The sequence below is a fragment of the Sciurus vulgaris genome (assembly GCF_902686455.1).
Source record: "Sciurus vulgaris genome assembly, chromosome: 12".
Lineage (NCBI taxonomy): Eukaryota > Metazoa > Chordata > Mammalia > Rodentia > Sciuridae > Sciurus > Sciurus vulgaris.
The window spans coordinates 113,326,714-113,346,450 of record NC_136473.1 but is presented as its reverse complement, the minus strand read 5'-3'; the positions used below and the strand labels follow the sequence as shown (position 1 = coordinate 113,346,450).

At 55.2% G+C, this 19,737-nt stretch overlaps 1 pseudogene across 1 annotated transcript; it reads right to left on the bottom strand.

The window, feature by feature from the left end:
* Positions 1–677: 677 nt before the first annotated feature.
* Positions 678–19,512, bottom strand: LOC306641992 (LIM homeobox transcription factor 1-alpha-like; annotated as a pseudogene). Its single transcript has 7 exons — positions 19,421–19,512; positions 19,112–19,263; positions 9,603–9,774; positions 6,816–6,893; positions 5,594–5,663; positions 3,274–3,440; positions 678–836 (listed from the first exon to the last, which is right to left on the bottom strand). The product of its transcript is annotated as an LIM homeobox transcription factor 1-alpha-like (transcript).
* Between the last annotated feature and the right edge of the window lie 225 nt (positions 19,513–19,737).

Below are 19,737 nucleotides of genomic sequence, written 5' to 3'. Positions count from 1 at the left end.
CTCCTCTGGCGAGGGCTGCCCCACAGATCTGCTTTCCAGGCCACGGATGCTCTGGAACAGATGCGCTCCGGCACCACAGGCAGGGAGCAGCCGCCTCTCCACCCTGCCAACAGTCTCTTCAACTAAAAATAAAGTTTATAAAAAGTAATTATCTCATTTTATAACTTAAGTGCATCAAGCATTTCCTTAAATATAGTTCACACTGAAATAAAGTTACTTTTGCTGTACAGTTGGAGTCTGTTATAATTAGGGATAAACTTTGATGACAAGGTACGAAAGGTCACGCAGTCACGCACACAGCTGTCTGTCTGTCTGTCCGTGGGTGTGTAGATAGACAGAATTATGCACCTCTTCACGAGAGCTTCCCCAAATGGTGGGAAGTTGTAGGAGTCCTAGGTGTCTAATTTGCATGAGTGTCTATATTAAAGTCCCTGTCCTTAATGTTGAGCACATCTTCCTATCTACTCCTAAGACTCTTACTAGAAACATTGAACTAGGCAATCCATAACCCACTCAGTCTTTGGAAATGCCGAGCTACGCCAAATCATTGTACAACAGCATCCCACACAACCTCCCTCCCCAGCCCCACCTCTCCCCTGGCCTCCCTGTCCTAAAGCCAGCTGCCCCTCACGAATATGGTTGCTTCATATGGGAGCCTAGCCACAGACGCTGGGAACTCAAGAGGTGAAGTATGAATTCTGCATCGAGTACAGGTGGTCAATGGGGTTGCCCACTCTGGACTGCAGGGGGCCCGGATTCTGAGGTTGCTAGGAACAGTCACCAGGTTACTAAGGGAAGTATCGTCACTATCCAGGTCATGGAACAGGGCTCAGCACCTGAAATGGAGAGGAAACACAGACTAGAGGTCTGGGAGAGAGACTTGCTTCAGTGCTAGGAAATCCAGCCAAATGCACATCCCCCGTGACTCTTCACTGGTGGAGGGAAGGCAGGCCCTGGGGACAGTGACAGAGAAGAAGGGGGAGAGGCCTATTCCAGGGGTCTACAACCTCACTAGGGGTCTCCTGTCCAAAGTGCAACAGGTATAAACATAAACCAGAACGTGATGGTGCTAAAATGGAGCAAGCACAGGAAAGAAAAGCATGTGTGGACGGCAGGTATGGGTGTGGGGTGGGCAGGATCCACAGATTCTAGGCCAGGGATCCTGCAGAGGATGGGCCAGGGACCCTGCAGAGGATGGGCCAGGGTCCTGCAGAGGATGGACCAGGGTCCTGCAGAGGATGAGCCAGGGACACTGCAGAGGATGGGACAGGGGCCCTGCAGAGGATGGGCCAGGGGACACTGCAGAGGATGCACCAGGATCCTGCAGAGGATGGATCAGGGTCCGCAGAGGATGGGCCAGGGTCCTACAGAGGATGGACCAGGGTCCTGAGAGGATGGATCAGGGACCTTGCAGAGGATGGACCAGGGACCCTGCAGAGGATGGTCCAGGGTCCTGCAGAGGATGGATCAGGGACCCTGCAGAGGATGGACCAGGGATCCTGCAGAGGATGACCAGGGACCCTGCAGAGGATGGATCAGGGGGACCCTGCAGAGGATGTCCAGGGATCCTGCAGAGGATGGACCAGGGTCCCTGCAGAGGATGGACCAGGGTCCCTGCAGAGGATGGATCAGGGACCCTGCAGAAGATGGTCCAGGGACACTGCAGAGGATGGATCAGGGACCCTGCAGAGGATGGACCAGGGTCCTGCAGAGGACAGGCAGGGACACTGCAGAGGATGGACCAGGGACCCTGCAGAGGATGGGCCAGGGTCCTACAGAGGATGGGCCAGGGTCCTGAGAGGATGGATCAGGGACCTTGCAGAGGATGGACCAGGGACCCTGCAGAGGATGGACCAGGGTCCCTGCAGAGGATGGTCCAGGGACACTGCAGAGGATGGATCAGGGACCCTGCAGAGGATGGACCGGGTCCTGCAGAGGACGGGCCAGGACACTGCAGACGATGGGCAAGGGACACTGCAGACGATGGACCAGGGACCCTGCATTGTTTGGGCCATAGGTCTGAAGAGGCTGGGCCAGGGGCCTGAGGACTTGGCCTCAGAAGCGGCTCTTGAGAGTCTGATGGGAACCCAGGGCAACCTTTGCCCTTCAAACAGCTCGCGCAGGCTGAGCGCCCTCTGTCTCCCCATCTTGCAGTGTGCGGGACAGGGAGGGTGGGGTGCACCTTGACTGGAATCCAGGGGGCCTCCTTGTGGGACTGCTGAGGGAACGACAGCAGCTGGGGGGAGGCTGGGAGCTTCGCTTGCACCTGAATTAAACAGGTGGAAACAGCCCCCCTCACGAGGGTACACCAAGGGGCCTTCTGTAACGCAGCCCGAGACTCTGCAGTGGAGACCCCGACACCAAGGCCTCTGTCTGCTTCCCACAGCCTGGAGTGGGGAAGGCCCCTGTGACGTGCCCGCTGAAGGATGGGCATCAGGGACAAAGGCATGTGTGTCCACAGAGCTGTGCGTGAGTGAGGTCGGCCCAGAAGGGCCTGCAGGTCCAGACCTGGTCTGCGCTTGCTGACGTTGTGATGGGCAGAGTAGGGTGGCTTTAGCAAGAGGAGTTCTGTGAGGTCGAGGGGCACTGGGGACTGACCCAGGGCACTTGACCACGGAGCCACATCCCCCGCTCTTGTATTCTTCATTTAGAGGACAGGGCCTCACTGACTTGCTTAGGTCCTCACTAAGTTGCTGAGGCTGGCCTCAAAACTTGCCAATCCTCCTGCCTCAGCCTCCTGAGCCACTGGGATTTACAGGCCTAGGCCACCACATCTGCCACTTATTTTTCAAGTAAGGGGGAAATGTGGACAAAATCTTGTTAGGCTTTTGTCTTTGATACTTCTTTTGGAAGGCTTGCTGACTAAAACTACCTCTCATCTATCAGGGTAACTCATCACCAGTGATTCCATCCATAGAACAATGCATTGTGCTCCTCGTGGGCGCTACAAGTGTCCCGTGGTCAGCCCCGAGGCTGACTTCAGCTGTGCGTCTCTGTGGCTCACCCACCCCAGGGCTCCTCAGGGACTGGCTTACAGAGAAGGCGGGGCAGGACTCGGGGAGCTAGCGAGGAAGCCTCGGAACTCTGAGGCGCACGTCCCTGGTGAGCACACAGGCACCCTGCCCCACGGCCCCCAGGAGCTGATTCTCAGGGGACTCTACCTGCTTCGTGGGACACTTGTCCTGCTGGGGAGCCACAGTGAGTGTCTGGGTGCGACCAGGGGGAACAGAGGCCACAGCAGGGTGGGAGGCCCACGGGCTCAAGTCCTCCTACCGTAAGGATGCAGGTGATCGCCAGGCATCTGGGGCGGTGAGGCCCTGCCGGAAGGGGTCGGAGCTGTAGACGCTCGCTCGATGCCAGGAGCTGCTGAGGGGTGGGCAGAGCCGTGTAGGGGTTCATGATTCCGTCCATGCCGGCGCTCCCGCTGCCGTTCGTCTGAGCTGCTGGACAAAGACAGCAGCAGGTCACCCTCGTTTTTGCAGCCCAGAGCCCCACACCGGACGGCACGCCCCTCACTACCACATGCCGTGCTGTGGGCATGCTGTCCAGGACGGCTCCATGCAGACACCACCAGACTCGCAGGACCTTTGGGAGCCACACACTAGCGGACCACTCAGAGTGGGAAGGGCTGCAGAAGGCGCAAACGCCAGGTCTGGGATCACGGAGGCCACCTTGCAGCTGCGACCCGGACCTGCGAGACGGTGGCAGAGCTTCAATGAGGGCCTAGTCCCTCATTCACAAGAGGGAAGGAGGTGGGCGGACATAAGTGGCTCTAGCCTGTGCCCAACTTGGAGGACGGGGATGGGGTGCGGCTGGGCAGTTGAAATTTGAGACACCCTTTAAAAATGGCATTTATAAGCAAAGGGTTGGATCCTGCACACAGGATCTGAGGAATCCACCCCATTACAAAACCATCCGTCCATGGAGTCAAGGACCTGGGCCGGCGGACCTCAGGGGCTGATGGGAAGATTCCATGAGACCGTACGTGCCTTGGGGCCACAGCCTCCCTGCGCTGGGGCACAGAAGTCTCACCCCTCAGCCCTGTAGGAAAGGACCCCACCTTCCAGCCTCTGCTTCCCGAGTCTCCCCAGGAGCTGCCCCAGAGCTCCTTAAACACCGTGCAAGGATCAGAGTCTGTGTGCTCCTAATGCCTCAGCCAGCACCTTCTCCCCTTGAGCCTGTCGCCTAGATGGGACCAACCTACATTACTCCAGGCCCTCAGAAAACTGTAGGATCCTGAGAGACAGAGCCGGCAGGTACCATTTCCCCACCTGGGCATGCACAGTCCCAGGCGTGAGGAGACGGAACCGCAGGTCCCAGGTCTGCTGGCACTGGGGCAAGGGCTGAAGCAAGTCTCGCTCCTCGCCGGCTCACTGCCCACCCTTCCAGCAGCCCTGCCCCGGGCAGCCCTTTTCTCTATTAGCATCTCTCACTGTTAAGTGAGCACTAGGGGAACTCTTGTCTGTAAGAGCCAAGTTAGGATCAAACCTAGGCTGGACATCGAGCCTAGCTCAGGGTCTAAGCAAGGAAAAGAAGCAATGCCTGCTGCCAGGCCTTCAACGCAGTCCACAGGCCCCAGCAGTGGCCCCACCTGAGAGCTGCTAAAAACGCAGTCTCAGGACCACCCAGCCCTTCCCTGCAAATGGGAACCTGCACTTGACCAGGATTGCGGGTGGCCTGTGCACACACCAAAGTGTGAGCAGCCCAGTCCAAGGCACGGGTGTCCAAGGAACCCTGACAGGTGCCGAGTCGGGCGGCATGTCCTTCGTGGTTCTAACGCAAATTCTCCACGCTTTTCCCCTAGCTCTGCCTTGGGCAGACACTCAGGCACTCCGTCCACCCGCCTCCCAACTCCTCACACCTCCCTAGTTAAATAAAAAAAAAGGGAAGGGCACGTCCAGCGTGGGGTCTGTTGGAACGCCCCGCCCAGCGGAGCGCGGTCAGCGCTGCTCCTGACCCGGCTTGTCCCGCACCCACGCCAGACCCTGCTCAGACGTGCAGAGCCTTCGTCTGCCATCCGAGAGGGGACAGTAGCCGCTGCTCACTGCGGGGTTTGATGGATCGCCGTCATTTTACATTATTTTGTAGGGGTTGCCAAGGTTTGGAAATTAAGTCCCCTCTGGAGGCCAGAGGCTTGGTCCCCAGCCTGTGGCACTGTGGGAGATGGAGGAGCTTTGGGAGGGGGGCCTCTGCCACACACTCCACCGGTGTGCCACACACGGACCCCAAAGACAACAGCCCCAATGTGAACGGACGCCCTGCCCCAAATAAATCTTCCCTCCTTCAAGTGGATCGTCCCAGTCACCTGTCACAGGATGAGCCAGGGGCGTCTTCTATGAAACTGGCCAGCCCAGGAGGAGGACTGGAGAGGAGCAGCAGGACAGGCCTCCCTCTGCACGTGACCTGACAGGCCCGGTGGCTCTGCTCTGCGCTGGGCCAGAGCCTCCCTGTCCGCAGCTCTGGATGTGCGGCTTGGCCCACATGCTCCCACTGGCTGCTCCTGGCTCACCCGAGGGGCTGGGCTCTGCCGAGTGCCCGCCCTTCATCCCTCGGGGAGCCAGGCAGGGGCCGGCCTGCGGCCGCCAGCACTTACCAGAGCTCAGCCTCTGTGTGTTCTGCTGGTCCTGCTGCTGCTGCTGCTGCCGCCTGGCCAGCTTCTTCATCTGTCAGGAGAGAGGGCCACTTCAGGTGCTGGCCACGACGGGTCGCACGCAAGGGGCCAGGGAAGGGCTCAGCTCTGCTGAGAGGCGGTACGTGGAGCCAGGTTGAGGAAGAGCACCCGAGACCCTCACAGTGAAGGGGAGGACGCGCGCCCCACAGGCACAGGGACTCCCTCTCGGCAAGTGCCACAAGGTGACCTGGAGGAGCCAAGAGACTGTTCTCCCCGACCTGCCACCTTGTGTTTGAGACCTACCCAGAGCCTCGGGCTAAGGAACTTGAACCCCACATTTCTCAAACTGCATTCTGTGGAACAGTGGAACACTGGAGCTCCATAAGACGTCAACACATGGGTTTAGCGTGTGTGTGTGCATGTGTGTGAGCATGTGTGTGTGTCTGTAGGAAACACTGGGTTTTAAAAGAAACCGCTTTACTGCAAGGTTCCTCAGAGGTTCAAAGTGTCCCGTGGGTGCAGGGGTCCCTGCTCCGTGGAGTCCGTTCTGATGACTGAGCCCATCCCTAGCCCCTCTGAGGAATTCAGCTGCGGGAACTCTCCCCCAGCCTTTCTCCAGCAAATGAGGAGGCAGCATGCATCGCCCTCTGCAGACCAGGGAAGCAGGCAGGACTCAGGCACTTGCAGGGTAGGAAGAGCACAGGCAGAAATTCCAGAACAGCCAATGACGGGGCAGCAGGCTGGCAGGCCAGGAGGACAGGGTGGCAGTATGGGCTGAGCTGGTAAGGGGAGAGGGCCGCCCACGATCTCACGCCACCATGCCAACGTGCCATCTTGTGCCAGTCATCTGAGTATTTTTGGGTTTCTCTTTCAATTACTTAAAAAAAAAAATGGTATCCAGAGTACACAGGTATAAATTTAAAAATAAATGTAAATTAAAGAATATGGCTTAACCCCAAGACCTGGATTGGTACCAATGGCTGGCAGATTCAAAGGCACGGCCACTAGGAAAAGGAAGACGTGACACTAAACCAGATGCCTCGGTCTGCCCTTGTGCTGCGCTGCTGTGGCCAAAGCCCTGTGACAGCAGGGTTGGTACTGGAGAGAGCTGCTCTCCAGGGCGCTCGGGACAGCGCCCGAGGCCAGAGCAGCGCCCCCGGCTCCCGCCTCAGTAAGGAGCAACCCAGAAGCAAGGAGCCCTTACCTTAGCTCTCTGGTTCTGGAACCACACCTGCACCACACGGACACTCAGCCCAGTCTCTGCGGCCAGCGTCTCCCTCACCTGGAAGAAGTGACCGTTATTCTTGTAGAACCATTGGCATTTCAGGTAGGAGGCAGAACGCTTCCTGTGCAGCCATGGGGAGGCCAACGGGCTCATCTGTGCAGAGGCTGGAGGCCAATTCATGCTTAGCAGAAGCCCAGGGCAAGAAGAGGCTTCCTTCCAGGCAGAAAGGAAGTCCAGGGGAACAAAGCCCCCACAGGCCAGGCGCCGAAAGCCTGTCCCCAGAGCAGCAGTGTCCAGACCGAGGTGGGGCTTTGACGGACAGGACCACCAGGGCTCCGACCTCATGGGTGGACCAGTCCCTGGTGACTGAATGGACCACTGGACAGGGACCTGGGGGGAAGGGCCGGTCCTTGTGGGTCCTTGTGGGACTCGATCTTGCCACCACCTCTGTTCTCACTCTGCTTCCCAGGTGGGTGGCCTCTGCTGCACACTCCCCCATGACGCTCGGCCTCGGCTCAGGCCCACAGCAGTGGTGCCAGCGCACCCTGCGTGAGCCGAAGCGAACTGCCCTCCTTTAAGTCGCTGTGTCGAGGAATTGGGTCACAGTGACAGAGCTGGCCAAGAGCGCCCACTGCCCACATGAACACCTACACACTCCTCCAGGCTCCTCCCTGGAATCAGCCCTCGGTGTCCCTTGGACACTAGAAAGGCCCTTGCTGCCGCTGCAGGCCCCTGGAGGAGGACGGGTGCCCCCTTCTCCTGCCCACACCCTTGGCCCCAAGCATTCCACTTTGCCCCTCTACTCTCAAGAGACTTTGGGGTTCCGCACTGTTATCCTGAGTGAGCCCTTCCCAGAGAGAAAGAGACCGAAGAGAGGGGCCATCTGGAGCCTGGCAGGGCCAGTGGGCAGCCCTGGTGTGGGCACATGCACTGGCCAGGTGGGGACAAGGATGATGAGGTCCAGATAATAGATGTATTTAAACATCTGCCAGCCAGTCAGCTGCTCGCGGCCCGGGCTGGCAAGATGGCAGGAGAGGAAGGGCCAATGAAGCAGATGTGCAGAGAAGCCTGAGAGACTCCAGGAGGATGGGACTGAGGAGCCCTGAGCAGGTGGGCAGACCGCAGGCGGGACTGGAGAGCCCTGAGCAGGCGGGCAGACCGCGGGCCGGGCCTGGGAAGTGCCTCACCCTACTCATGCCGCTGGCTGGGCTGAGCTTGGGGAGGATCAGGCCAGACTTTCCAGGCACACCCTCCTGCTAAGCTGGGCCCCTGCACCTGCTGAAACTCTACCCATCGCTCAGAGGCCCAGCTCGGCAGCCACCTGTTCCGCAAAGCCTCACCTGATTCCAGAGCGGACACCTCCGCCCTGTGCCCGCGGCCCCTTTGTGTGACCCCAGAGCTCACGCCAGGAGTTACAGTCCTGGTGCCATCACCTCCTCTCTGTCGGTCTGAAAGCTGCCCAGGAACAAGCCCCCAGCACATGGCCACACACAGGCGGGAAGCAAGCCGAGGAAGGTGACAGGTGTCCTGTGCAAGCTGACCCAGGGAGCCCCACTCTGTACCAAGGGTGGGGAAGGAAGGGCGCCTGGGTGACAGAGTGCACTATTGTGCCACCAGTTCTGACCCTGATGCCCCTGCTCTGCACCAAGGCCCAAGCCCCAGCCTCGCTTGGGCCCGTGAGGCAGAGGTCATAATGTCCTTCTCCGCCCTGGCCTCTTGCCTTCTGCCACCTTCATGAGGATATGTCCCAGGAGGCACTGCTCTGCAGCCTGGACCCTCAAACGGGAGCAGATGGAGCAGGCAGTACGTGCTTTCTGGGGTGAGGAAGACCTGGGGCTGTCTTGCCCCTACAGCGAAGGCTGAGGAACTCCAACAGGAAGGCAGACAAAGACTCTCCAACCCTTAAAAAATGGCGTTTCCTTTATAAATTCCAAAACGAATGACTTCTCTCCTTTTGCTGAGTAAAAGAGAGTGCCCATTCAAGGCAGGCCGTTGGTCAACCACAAATGCTCAGGGACGGCCACAGCCATTGCAGCAGAGCCAGGCAACTGTCTCCGCAGCCACCTCCTTGCGCCCTCCTGTGGTGGAGGTCACCAGGTGGGCTCAGCCCCCAGCCTCCCCCGCGGGACACCGCCTCAGGAATGAACTTCGCCCTCTCGTAGAGTGGAGTGGCCAGCAAACCTGGGCACAGGCCCAGGGCTGTGCTGTCCCCTCCCCTCCCTGGTGGCAGGAAACAGGGTGAGAACTGGACAGCCCTGAGGCCCAGTAGACAGCACAGCGCGTCGGTCTCCACCTCTCCCGGTGGACGGGGACGTAGGGGAAGATAAACACTCTCTCCTGAAGGCGAGTTTCTTCACACCAGGATCCCCGCAGCCCTACTGGTGCCAGCCCCTAACGGCACCACAGGTGGATGTTCAAAGCCGTGGACAGCCACACAGCGCTGCGCCACTCCACAGGGACGGCCTCGCTCAGAGGAGGCCCCAGTGAGGGAACCACCAGGCCAGCCACGCGTCCTGCGTTCTCTGTGACAGCGTCCGAGTCTATGCCAAAATGTAGACTTGCTGTTCCGGTCACACTGCACAGGTGACAGCTGTGGACTGGCACCACACACGAAGGCCAGGGGCAACCCACGGCACGGCTCAAGCCCTCTTGCACAGACTGGCTGACCCCATCCCCACCACCAGACCCCACGTGCTGACGTCCAGAGGAGCCGACGTATACAGAGAGGCGGTGCTGTCCCCGACCCTCCCTTCTGCCCGCCTGTACCTTCCTGCAGGGCTTGGAGGACACCTCGAACGAGGCCTTGAATGCTCTCCTCTGCTGGGTGGTCAGGATGGTTCTGGGGCGTTTGGGCGCTTGTGGTCCTTGCCGTCCTCAGAGGCTCCCTTCCCCGCCCCTGGAGCCGACTTGCAAAGGCTCTCCTCCTCGTCGCTTTTGCCTGAAAGAACAGAAGAGGAGACAGTGGGTCCGAGAGGCCCTGCAGCGGGGCACACACCCGTCAGGACAGCCTGCGGATGCGTGCGGCAGCCCACAGCGTGGATCCAAAAGTTCGCAGGAAGAACTAAGGTGCGCACTTCCAAACCAGGCAGGAACCAGGAGGGAAGGGAGGGAGGGAGGGAAGGAGGGAGGAAGAAGGAAGGAAGGATGGCTGGCTCTCTCTGCAGCTGCAGGCCTGCAGCTCTGGTAGACATCGTGACAGAAAGGAGCAGAGCGAGCTGCCTCTCCGAGGGCAGCAACCCACAGTTTTTGCTGCCGGTGAGAAAAAAGTCAAGTGTTCCAAAGAAAATAAAATCTTGGAAAGCTTTCACAAATTTTGTATTTGTGTGCTTGATGCTCTTCACTGTTCGAAGACTGTTCTAATGAGATGGTGTGGTATTAGCTGATGCCGTCAGTTTTAATAGGCTGAGACGCAAGGTTTGGTTGTATCTGCCCAGGTGAACGATAATTTTCAAAAGACCAATGATGATGTTACCAAGTCAAACATGACCAAAAACCTCTTCAAATGCAAGGTTGACCCGTGAATTTTTAAAAAATAACTTTATTTTTTTCATTTGTTGTCAGTGCTGGGAATTGAACCCAGTACCTCAGGCATGCTAGGAAAACACTAAATTAAACTGTTTTTTTAAATTTGTTCTAATTAGTTATACATGACAGTAAATTGCATTTTGATCCATCTTATTTAAATGAAGCATAATTTCTCACTCTTCTGGTTGTACGTGAATAGAATCACACCGTCACTTATGTACATAGGGTAATAATGTCAGATTCAGTTTTACATTTAGAGAAAAAATCAAGACAGTAAGGAGAAGTCCCATGTAGCCCACATCGTCTCCCCTGTTATCAACATTGGCATGGCAACCTCACAGCTAATGAACCAGTTCTGATGTGTCGTTATTACTGACGTCCACCCTAACTGGCTCAGGCTGCCCGTGTTGACCCCAGACACCTGTGGGGTGCCTTTTGCGACATCTCTGCCAGGTTACCTTTTCCTCGGCTCTCTAGCCATGCTCTGTAGAGGAGACCCAGGGGATGGCTCAGCGGCCAGCAGGGGCGTAGGCCCTGCCTACCTAGGGCAGCGTGTGCACTCACCCGATTCCTCGCTTCTTCCCGTTTACCTGTCAATCATTACTGCGCAGTAATCCAGAAGCACCATCTTTATTTCCCACTCCAGGTTACAGCCCGATACTTTGTCCATTCTGGTGCTCCAACTGCTCCAGCTCTGACCACGTGTCCCTATGACAGATCCCATCGTTGTGTGTGTGTGTGTGGTGTGTGTGTGTGTGTGTTTTGTGTGGTGTGCCAGTGCATTACAGAAAGATGCTCTGGGCTCATCTTGCATACAGATTGACTCTGACCACAGTGACTCAGGCTGTGGCTTTTTGACAATAATGGTGCAGAAGAGATCTGCATCCTGTATAGGCCCTAACGTGGGCCCAGTGACCACTCTGCTTCTCGCTTTCCGGAGGCTACAATCCATTATGTGAGGTTCTCCAGCACCTCAGAGCACAGCACGCTTGCGTTGGATGCTTTCGCCTGCTGCGGGCTGATGTTAGAGTGCTAAGCCGTTCGAGGGAGCCAGGCTGTGCTCGATGCCACAAGCTAAGTGTATTAAACCCATTTCGACCCCTGACCTTTTCACCTTGCCGTGGGTTGAATCAGGACCTGGCCCTTCATACGCAGAGAGGCAGCTGTACCGCCTGCCCAGCCCTGAAGAATCAGCCAGTTCTCCCAGGAGCTGCTCCTTTCATTAGGGAATGACCATGGGAACCAGGAACCAGGTGTAGGATTTTAATGTAACAGAGAACATGGTTTCAAACTCAAATGAGTTTTAAAAAGAGAAAATGTGTCGGTGTTTTGTGTGATGTGGACAAATCCATGAAATCCTGTTAAAGCTCTCCTCCCTCCACACCTGTGGGTGAAAGTGTGCAAAGTCAGATCTCACACTCAGCGGAGGAGACTCTGTCTTCTCTCAAGACAGACATTACACAGATGTGCAAGAATGGAGAACAATGTAACACAAAGTGATTTCTGTTTTGGACAATAGATTATATCTTTAAAAGTGGCATTAATGCTCGTGAGTTTATGGCTTCTATTTTAAATAAATATTTCAAAAATTTTTAGTTGGAATTTTTTATATGGTAAATCCCAATAGATAAAACTCCCATAAAAGGTTCTTTAGGGTCCTCAATACTTTAGAAATTTTAATTCTTAATGAATTATAGTTAGACAAAATAGTGGGGCTCATTTTGACATAGTCATAAATGCACACAATAATTTTCTCCATTTCTATTCCCAATTTCCTCCCCCACTCCTTTTCCTGATCGACTTCCTCTACTTTATTGGTCTTCTTTCTACTTATTTATCATTTACAGTTACGTATGTAATTGTGCTTTAGTCACGTATAAAATCAGAATGCTTTGTAATACATTCATACATGCTCACTGCATAACATGGTCAACTCGATCCCCCGTGTAATGGCTTGGATATGAGGTGTCCCCTAAAAGCTTAGGTGTGAGACAATGTAAGAAGGTTCAGGGAGAAATGATTGTGAGAGTCTTGACCTAATCAGTGAATTAATCGCTGATGGGATGAATTGAGTGCAGACTGGAGGCAGGTGAGGTGTGGCTGGAGGGAGTGGTTCACTGGGGGCGTGACTATGGGGTATATATTTTGTATCTGGAGAGTGGAACCTCTCTCTCCTCCCTCCCTCTCCCTCCCTCCCCTCTCCCTCTCCCTCCTCCCCTCCCCTCCCCCTCCCTCTCCCTCTCCCTCTCCCTCCCCTCCCCTCCCCTCCCCCTCCCTCCCCCTCTCGATGATGCCCTCTGCTTCCCTCTGCCATGCTTTTCTGCCATGATGTTCAGCCTCACCTCAAGCCCTGAGGAAAGGAGCTAGCTATTTATGGATTGAGACCGTGAAACCATGAGCCCTCAAATAAACTCTTCCTCCTCTACAATTGTGCTGGTCAGATCCTCGAGTCACAGCAGTGAGGAAGCTGCCTAAAACGCCCAGTTCCTCGCCTGCTCCTCCCCCTCCTTCGCCCTAGGTTCCTGCTCCTACTTTACTGATCTTCCTTCTGTTTTCACAAGATCCCTCCTTTTTAATTCCTTTTTTCTCTAGCTTCCACATATGAGAGAAAACATTGGACCCTGTCTTCCTGAGTTCGACTTATTTCACTCAGCATGATGTTCTCTGGTTCCATCCATTTACTAGCAAATGACATAATACCGTTCTTCTTTCTGGCGGAGAAGTCCCTTGTATAGGTAGACCACATTTTCTCTACCCATTTGTCTAATGACGGGCATCTGGGCTGTGCCATAATTTGACTATTGTGAATTTTACCCCTGCAAACATTGATGTGGCTGCATCCCTAAAATATGCCAATTTTTAGATCTTTTGGATAAACACGCAGGGGTGGGATACGTGGGTCATATGGTGGGTCCATCCCTAGATTTTTGAGGAACCTCCACACTGCTTTACAAAGTGGCGGTTATGATTTTCAGTCCCACCAACAATGTATAGTGTGCTTTTCCCCCACAGGTTGACCAGCATTTTAATTACTCGTAGTCTTGTATTCTTTCACTGCTGTGAAATGAAATCTCAGTGTAGTTTTGATTTGCATCTCACTGATTGCTAAGGATGTTGAATATTTTCATGTATTTGTTAGCCAAATATTGTATTTCTTCTATTAGGACGTGTCTCTTGAGATCTTTCACCCTTTTTTGAGTGAGTTATTAGTTCTACTGGTGTTAAATTTTTTGAGTTTTTTGAAATATAGTCTGGTTATTAATCCCCTGTGGGGATTTTTTCCCATTCTGTAGACTCTCTCTTCTAATTCTTAATTATTTCCTTCTCTGTGCGGAAGCTTTTTAATTTAATGCCACCTCATTTACGGATGCGGAACTTTACGTCCTGAGCGGCAGGAGCCGTGGGAAGCCCGCGCACTGAGGCATTGCCCCGCTTCCTTCCGACAGTTCACACTTTCCAGTTCAATTCCAAGGTCTCCGATCCACTTCGAGTTGATTTTGTGCAGGGTGAGAGCTAGGGGTCTAGTTTCATTCTTCTACAACAGATTTCCAGTTTTCCTGGAACTATGTGTTTCAAAGACCGTCTTTTCTCCAACTTAGCCATTGGCATGGGTGAAGGGTCAGGTGACTGTGAGTGTGTGCGGTTTTCTCTGTGTCTTCCAGCCTGTTGCATTCATCTTCAGGTTTCGAGGTCAATGCCATGCTGTTTTGTGACTGTAGCTCTGTGGTATAATTTGAGATGGGGTATTATGGTGCCTTCAGCCTCACTCTTGTTGCTCAGGATTGATTTTGCTATTCTGGGTTTCTCATTCTTCCTTACAAATTTTATGATTATTTTTCTGTGAAGAATGTCATTGGGTTTTGATGGGGATTGCATTGAACTGTAGATTGCTTTTGATAATCTAGCCAGTTTGATGACATGAATCTGCCTATCTGAACATGGGAGGTCTTTCTATCTTCTTAGATCTTTCTTTCTTTAGTGTTCTATAATGTTAATTGTACAGGTCTTTCACTTTCTTATTATTTTTTTGAGGTTATTGTGATGGGATGATATTTTTGATTCCTTTCTCAGTGTATTCATTATTGGAATATAGAAGAACTATTAATTTTTATGTATTAATCTTGTAACCTGCAAACTTCACTGAATTTGTGTATCAGCTATACAAGTCTTAAATGTATAAAAAAGGTTTAAGAGCCACTGGCCTCACCACATTACCCCCTGGCCCATCACCTGTGCCAATGTCACTTCTAGCATGCCCTTCCCCTCCTCACCTCCAGGTCAGCTCCCTCCTTCCTCTCAAAACACAGCAATGTGTTCTGCAAAGCATGCCCTGACTCCCCCAAGAGAGTCGAGTCTTCCTTCCTTGTATTATCCTGCTGCTTGCTGTGAATTTCTCTTTTGACATGTGAAATGCAGCGCTTGTAATTTTTTGTATCTACTTCTGTCGTGAATAAGGGCAGGAACTCATCTGACTCACCACCACCTGTCACAGAGGGCAATGCCGGGCATATGTTTGGTGCTCAGGGAATGTGTGTAGAAGGAGTAAGTGAACAGCTGATCCTGGTACAGTCATCTTTTCCAGAGATGGACCAGAATACCCAGATGGCTCTTCATCTGAGTGGATACGTCTGTTTCTTCCTCTGTACAGGGACAAATGTGCTGAGAACATTTAGTTTAACTAAGCAAGTATTTTCCAAAGGTTGGCTACATAGCAGGCACTGTGCTAGGTACTGGAGGGAGAAGGAGGAGCAGGATGTCCTTGTAGGAAATGACTGGTCACCTTCCTGTTTTCCCCAGCCGGCCCTCCATGGTCAAGGGCATTCAGGGTCAGTTCATATAGAGCATCCAGCTGCTTTCCAAATTTAACCCTGATCCTGGGGCATAAGTAAGCCAAAGAGCGATTGTCTAGTGAATTAATAAAAGGGTGACAGTCACTCAGGCAATGAAATGCAGACATTAGTCTACACAGGCTGGCGGACAGATGTGTCCAGACCTGACATCCACCGGGAGTCCTCTGTAATAATCATGCACACACAGGACCAAGTCATTTCTCTTTCTTTTAGCACTTTCTTGCTGTCATCAGAGTGAAAGGAGGTAGAGAGAAGAAAAAAGAGGAAGGCTACTAGAATGTTAGAGAATTCAATTTGCGACACGCTTAACCAGTAAAATTGGCAGGTGCTGGAGAGCTTAAATGGCAGTTGAGCCCTTGTCTATGTTTTTTGAAGTAAAACTACCAACTTTATTTTCCACTGACCCAATGTTCAAGATTCTTTTTTGACCAAAGTTGTCAGAATGTGCACTGTCCAACGTGGTAGCCACTCCACGCAAGTGGCTCTTGGGTGCTTGATCGTGACTAAAGTAACATGTTGAAAATAGTGTTTTAGATAATAATCAGTATTGAATTTGATGAAATATATTATTCAAATAAATATACAATCATTTCTTTTTTGACCTTTTTTAACTCGGCTACTAGAAACTTATCAGCTGCATTGGTGGCTGAGGCTGTCTTCTTCTGGAGAGCACAGGTCTAGACCCCTCAGTTCGCCCTCTGACGCTCGGTTAGCAGCAACCACTCGAGTCATCCCTCTGCCCTGCCCAGCCTCTCCCTTAGCCAGAGCCCCTGGTGTGCTCCACGCCACTGGTCTCTGCTGGCCTTTGCAGAGTGTGGTGATCCCCATAAGATCCCTCAGAGCCAGCCTGTCCCTCTCCTGATAACATCGGCAAGAGTTCCCACCTGAAGGGCAATTGCCCAGCAATCTCGGGCTGGCCACAGCAAGAGCGGAGGACAAAGGGCTTGTTGATGGAGTGTTCCACCCTTCAGGAAGGTCGATCCCAATCCAGCCTTTCTCCCTCTCCTCCGTGCCTGCCCCTAGCAGACCTCCACTCCCTGCCAGTGCCTCCCCAGGAAGACCCCTCCTTTCTGGGCCTGCCCCGCTTCCTGCAGGACAGAGATCTGGCAGACAAGGGGCAATGGCTGGCACAGAGTGGCCCCTGCCCCAGGAGAACACCTTGGAGGAGCTCCTCACGCTGGCCTTCACCTACAGCGGCTGGCCAGGGCGGCTGGCTTGGGTAAAGGCCAGTGGGGTGAAGACACGTCCTGTGCCTCATTTTTCTGGACAAAGCAGGGCAGGGTGTGGCAGGACTTCCTATGTGCTCCCTGTCTCTCGGTCTTGAGGATGGCTCGGATTCTCCTGTCTTCTCAACCCATGGACCAGGCGTCCCGCCCAGTGGTGGCCCTGGGACTCTGGACCTGGTGCTCATTCGCCCAGCCCCAGTGCCAGCACCAGGCCACGGCTTCTCGGCAGCTGCCAGGTCTGCATTTTCTGCTTTGGTGCCCTCTATCGAGAGTCATTGTCACCCATGTGCTGTGGCAGGGACCCCGGGAAGGACGTGTGGTGTGAAGCTCAGAGTCCTAACTGGGGTTATCTGAGTCCACTCTCCTGCCCTGTGTCTGGTTTCCTAGCTGGAGGTCCTGAGAGAAGGGCCAAAGCCATTTCTAGGTCCTGTGGGCCTGTCCAACGTGACCCTGGGGCCGGGGACAGTCGGCTGGCCTCGAGGCCTGGCTTGCTGGGATGCGTTCCTCTCTGAGATTCGCCAGCTTGACTTCGTCCTGCATTTCCTTTCTTGTTCAGTGGGAGGTCCTCACATGCTCGTTCCACGAACCCACTGTAAACACTACTAGCAGGCCTCGTCTGCCCACAGCCTCCCAGCCGAGGCCAGAAGCCCGGCCTGTCCTACACCCCAGGGTGGAGCCTGCCTGGGAAGATGCTCAGGGAGGTGTGTGCCTTGAGTGACAGCTGGGTCCTTAAGCAAAGAGCCCCATCTGTTAGGGAGGGGAGCCACCCTGCCCAGCAGGCCAATCCCAGCCGTGAGGCCCTCACCCAGCCCTTCCTCATGCCCCAGGTTCCGGCCTCAGTGGCTATGTCCCCTACACAGCTGATTTAGCTCAAGCCTTGGCCACCTCCCCCCTTCTGAATTGTCCCCCCCCCGAATTCCTGGCATGCCCGTCTTTCAGGGTCCCGGGTCGTGTGTCACCTCCACAAGTCCCGTGGCCCTCCACCTGAGCTTCTTTGGAACCTGCACATGCCTCTGTGAAAGGCCAGTTCTGTCCCAAAGCTCTGCTGTAATCTCCTCTCCCTCACCAGAAGGACACTCCTGCGAGGCTGTCGACTTCCAGGACCTGGGGTAGCAGGAAAGGACGCCTCCCGGCATCCTTCCACCCAGCCGCAGCACTGAACGAGGTCAGGGGCAAGAGGTCGGGGCGCAGACACGGCTGGGTCAGTCACCGTGAAGGACAGCTCTCCCCCAGATTGGGGAGGGACTGTGGCCCCACCAGGAGGGGAGAGGGCGGAGGCCGCAGGCTTCCAGGCTTCCAGAAGACCCAGGAGAAGCCCGTCCAGGTGTGCCAGAGGTGGGGGGGCGCTGCACGTGAAGACCTTGGGGTGACTGCGGCTGACCCCGCACGGCCCCTCCGACCCCTTCCCTGCCCAAGCCGCCCCGCCCCCACCAGCCAGGAGGGAAAGGGACACAGGCCCCCCGGCCCCCAGGGACAGCGAAGACAGCCCCCGAATCTGCCCTGATGTCAGGGATGAACGAACGTGTGGATCCGCCGCAGGTCGGCTCAGTGGTCTATGTTGTGCCTAACGGCTCTTCAGTGTCTGGAGTTTTAGGGGGACAACAGTGTCATTTCCCAAGATTGGAGCGAACCGGCAAATATCACAAGGGAATTGGCCAAACGGAGATTGCTCCTCTAAAGGTCAGATTTGCTGGTGAATGGCCAGGACAGCTTGGCTCTTGGGCGGCTGGGATCCTGGGGCGGCCCGGCCAGCACCCGCTCCTCTTCCCATGGGCAGAGTGGCCAGAGCCTTCTCTCGGCAAGCCTCCTCCTGAAAGTGGGAGGCCAGAAGAGTGGAGGCACCACCGTCACACCCCTGAAGGGCTGGCGTTGCGAGGACCTCTGTTCATGGTGAGTTCAGCTCCACAGCCCTCCCGACTGCCCTGACCCTCCTCTGGAACTGTCAGAATCCTCCTCTGCTGAGGCTCGCCCGTGGCGGAAGGGGGCGGGCCAGGTGCGGCGGGGGTCTTTGAATCCGCAGTGTGGGAGGGCTGCAGGAAGCCGTCTTCATGTTGCAGGACCTGAGAAGCCCCCGCCCCTTGCTCCCAGCCTAGGGGCCCCTTGCACCCTCCTGCAACCACGCCCAGGCTGAGCCACGCTGGGGCTGGGCACTGCGACGAAGGACACCCGGCCAGCCATGCAGTGACCTCTGGCAGGCCTGTGGGCACGTGTGCTGTAAGTGAGCTCTGCACGCACACCGGTGCATTCGGTATGTGTGTGTGAACACTGGTGGGAACCTGGCTGGGGCCGCGGGTGCCCGCCATGAACAGAACTGCCCACTCCTTCTCCTTCAAGAGGCGTCTGGGGAACTTCCAGGTGGGCTGCTGTTGACAGATGCGCAGCTGGAGAAGTTCACTGAGGTGGGGCAAGAAAACCAACCAACTGCCTGGCAGCCTTTCCTTTAGGGACAGGGAACCCAGCTTGAAGTCCGAGCCTTTCCAGCCTCCAGCCTCCCAGCCTGGCTGACTCCCCTGGCCTGGAACACATCGTCTGGCCTTCCGCTCTTTACTGAGGGGCGTGAGGGCCCACGTGTGCGCAGAGAACTCCCTACGGGCTCCGACTGCATGAATTAAGACCAGGCTGTGAGTCAAAGAAACACAGAACCCGGAGGCTAAAGAGAGAAGTTTATTCTCACGTTCATAAGCCAAGACAGCTCGGGCTGCAACGGCGGCCGGCCTGGGTCCCTCGGCAAGCCAGACCCCCTCCACCTTGCCGTTCCCCGTGTGCGGCTCCAAGACCTGTTCACCTCCTGTCCTCACACAGATGTGCCAGCTCTGGGCATCACACCTGCGTTCCATCCAGGAAGAAGGACGGGACAGAAGAGAAGGGCACATGCCAGCTGCCCCTGAAGGGAGGTGGCCACCTGATTCTCGGGGCACCTCTGCCTGTCCCCAGGGAGCAGAGCTGCACAGGGCCCTGGGAAGGGCAGGCTTTGTCCCCGCACCCTTGTGCCAGGTAGAAAGGCAAGCCGTTGTTGAGGGAGCACAGTGTGGAGGGCCAGCAGCCCAGCCGCGCCTGGATGCAGGTGTCTTCCATCCCGATCAGGGCATTTCTGGCCACACGCTCTTGCCACCAACACCTTCTGCATTAGCCTCTGCTTGAGCCTCACATTCCACCAAGAGTCAACCCACCATCCCAACCAGAGCAGCCCTCTGCTCACAGGAATAGGCCTGGTGTCCAGTCCTTGTCCACTTGAGCTCCTCGGCCTAGAAGGTCCTCCCTCCTCTCCACCTCCTGACCCCTACCCAGCAATGGAGGTGA